This window comes from Chenopodium quinoa, unplaced genomic scaffold (assembly GCF_001683475.1).
Source record: "Chenopodium quinoa cultivar QQ74 unplaced genomic scaffold, ASM168347v1, whole genome shotgun sequence".
In the NCBI taxonomy this organism is placed as follows: domain Eukaryota; kingdom Viridiplantae; phylum Streptophyta; class Magnoliopsida; order Caryophyllales; family Amaranthaceae; genus Chenopodium; species Chenopodium quinoa.
In genome coordinates this window covers 2,919-6,435 of record NW_018745498.1, presented here as the reverse complement: position 1 = coordinate 6,435, position 3,517 = coordinate 2,919, and the positions used below count along the sequence as shown (strand labels likewise).

General features: G+C 39.5%; 1 long non-coding RNA gene across 2 annotated transcripts; it reads left to right on the top strand.

Annotated features, from left to right (window-relative positions):
• The first annotated feature begins 338 nt into the window (after positions 1–338).
• On the top strand, positions 339–2,264 carry LOC110715260. 2 transcript variants are annotated; one of them, XR_002510278.1, is made up of 4 exons: positions 339–350; positions 516–582; positions 1,560–1,706; positions 1,879–2,264. It is a non-coding gene; the product is annotated as an uncharacterized LOC110715260 (long non-coding RNA). The 2 variants fall into 2 exon arrangements; XR_002510279.1 differs by having other exon boundaries at positions 1,543–1,706.
• The last annotated feature ends 1,253 nt before the right edge of the window (positions 2,265–3,517 follow it).

Below are 3,517 nucleotides of genomic sequence, written 5' to 3'. Positions count from 1 at the left end.
AATTGTGATGTTACTATGATTTTCTCCTGTGTCTAAATTGTAAAAGGAAATATCTAATCTCATCCTGTCCATTTTGGAATGTCTGAATTGAAGATCATATTCTGAATCCTTCTTAGGGGACCACTGCCAGTAGAAGCTGCATTTTCAGGATTCAGACTTCGACAGTATCTTGAGCTGTCAGCAGTCTAGCATAATTTCCCAATTTCCTTACAATTTGCTGTATTCAGTTTGTATGTATGCCTGGATAGTGAAATTCATACTCCGTATATGCAAGCTAGCCATTATAACCTCATAAGTAAATACAGTTGTGGAGTTCATTGTGGAGTTCTTCAGTTGTGCCATCAATCAAGGTTTTCTTCTTTCTTCTTTTTTCAGTTGTTCTCTTTATTCTTGAGTTTGTGTGTTTGTTTAATGTTATTAGTGTATTACACTTGAACAACACTTGGTCATACAGTCCCTGGACTGGAGTTCTAGATTATGAAATTTGACTGTTGAATTTTGTGTTGTCTTTTTAGGTTGCAGAATCACTTGGTCATACAGTCCTTGGATGGCGTCCTGTCCCAATTGATAATTCGGGACTTGGTAAGTCTGCTCTGATGACTAAACCAGTGGTTGAACAGGTGTTTCTAACACCAACCCCTCGATCCAAAGCAGACCTTGAACATCAGGGATTTTAACTGTTTTAGCTCCTGTTGCCCTGGGTTTTCTAATTTTTTTTTATCAATTGAAGTATGTTTTAGCTCCATTGATCTGTTTGGTTATTGATTATGTAGTATTGGATTTGAATTAAATGTGTGTTGTTTGTTTGTTTATTTATTTGAATTAATTTGATTCTATATGTTTTATGATATTGCATCTGGGTTTTTAATTTTGGAATATTTGAAGTGTATGCTTTTATATAAAAAAGAATGATTTTCTTGGGTGAAGGGTTAAATTGGGGTTCTAAGGCCAGGTTACTAATTTCTCTTTTATAAAAAAGAATGATGAACATGAGTGGCTTCCTACTTTCCAGCTTTCCGCCGCCGGGTTTCTAATTTTAATCCATGGACATGCTATTGTTCTGTTTGTGGGTTTTAGATTTTTCCGAAAACTCTGTTATATGGAAATTTGGTTCCTTTATTTTTCATTGATATTTAATTTTGTTGACAACCTCTTTTATATTGGTCCGGTTTCTCGAGGCTGAGTGCTTGTTTGTCTTAGGTTATTGAGTGCGTTGATGGAATGAGTATTTTTTTTAGGCAAAGAAATTAATATCCTTTTAAAATTGGGTGTTTTGGGATTTTCAAGATTATTGCAGCATGGACACATAGTTGTCAATATATCAATGTATCACCGACGAAGGAAATTTTAAGTAGAAAACAAGAGTTATGTGTTTTCTGGTTATGTTATTGAGCATCAAGCGTATTTATTATAACATTCATGACCAGTGCAGTGAGTTATGCAATGGAAGAACATTGATTTTATGATTGTTTTGTTTTTCTTCTAATTTAATATTTGTGTTTTTGGGATATATGGTTATATCTTTCTGAGCACGACATATAGATCTTTGTTTGTTGTAGGATATGTGGTTTTATCTTTCAGAGCATGAAAAATTCAGAGATTTTGGGAATGAACAAGCTCTCATCTGGCATGAGACTAACATCCATTATGTAGTCTGGAAACCTGAGAGTACCAGGACCTTGTCCTTAAATTATCAGCCTTCTAAGGTGATTTTATATTTTTCAAATACGAATAGTTATACTATCCTATGAATTAGCACCATATTAAATTTTTAGAACTTTTTTTAATGCATATCATTCTTTTAGCTGGGAGTTTCTTCTGTTGAATACTTGAATGCTCCTATTTTAACTGTTGCTTGGTGTTACATTTTATCTCCAGGGATTTCTCTGAGCTGCTGGCTGCTGTGTTACTTTAGGCTAGACTGCTAGTTTCTGGTCCTCCTGCTATCTGGTTTCTGTTGCTAGTTCTGTCTGTGCATTGCTGCTGCTGGTTCCTTCTCTGCTTTGCCAGCTGCTGCTGTTTCTGGCTCTGTTTACTCTGGCTGCTGTTGTGCAGTTCTCTGCCTGGTGCTATGTGCCTGCTTTTGGCTGCTGCTGCTGTCCTGCTGGGCTTGAGGGTTGGCGCAGTGTGTTGGCTAGTTCCTTGTTCCTCTGTTCAGCTGCTAGTGTGGAGCTGGTCTTAGATATTTTCGTTCCTTGTTTGATATTTTCTGGACGAAAATTGTAATATTACAGCCTTTTTAATGAAAATATGTAACTTTATATATATGTTAATGTTTCTATATCAATTTAAGTGAAAAAAAATATTTATTTTTATTTTTTTGGGGTATTTTTGGCACCGGTTTTGACCAGAATCGGTGCCAAAAGTTTTTTAAAATTGTTTTTTGACACTTTGGGCACCGGTTCAAAGCAAGAACCGGTGCCTAAAGTGGGGTTTTTTGCACCGGTGCCAATAGTATTGAAAATAAAAAAAATCGCGCCATGATAGTTGGCACCGGTTAACCGGTGCCAAATTCTTTAATTGGCACCGGTTTTGAACCGGTGCCAAATTTTCATGGATTTGGCATCCCTCAAATACCGAACGGTTCAAAACCGGTGCCAAAGGGGGGGTTGAACCGATGCCTTTTTATCTTTTTCGTCTAGTGAGAGGTGCTTGTTTCGGGTTCGCTGTCTGAGGAGTAGGACCTATCGTCCGCCTGAGGGGCTTGATCAATGGAGCTCGGAATGTCATTTTGAACTTCCTCCCATGATTCTTCTATGACGGAATCACTGGGGGTACTTGGGGCACCAGGCCGCATGTTAGATAGCTCAATGATAGGCGCATAGAAGGAGGAGCCGTCTGAGTTTGTCACCCTTGTTGTTCTTTTAGTTCTGGCCATGGTGTCCTGCGCAGACACATAGATAGTCGGACTTGGGGGCAGTTCGCAAAGGGTGGTCTAGCAAGGGGCAGTTGGGACTCCTAGTTATAGATTCAGCCATCCTCGGTGACCGGCTGATCACTAACCTAGGCTGTGCCGTGTGCTTTTGGGATACCATTTTTAAAAAAGAAAACAAACAAAGTGAAAGTACAAGAGAAATACAAGCGGTTACCTTTGATTTGAAAAGTTGATGGTGCTTGAAAAATCTAGCGATTGTAAGAGCAGGCGGCCAGGAAGGAAGCGACAATCGTCGTCCTTTCTCAAAAGGTGTCAAGGGCTAAAGTCCAAAGTCTGAAAATTCTAGAACGCCCAAACAAATGATTTGGACATTCCCTGTTTATAGGGGGGTGAATTTCAAGAGACAGTAAAAAAAAAACGGTAAAAACCGTTGGCCAATCAGAGTGTGACATCTGTCACAAGCGCCACGTGGCAAGCCACGTCACCCCTGTGAGGGGCAAATGATTAGGGGATTTTTACCCCCCGCCATGTGGACCAATTGAACTTTGCCACGTGTCATCCATGTGGAACAACCAGAGTCCGCTACGTGTTACCTCGTGAAAGGTCCAAGGTGGACCAATCAGGCCCCGACACGTGGCAGAC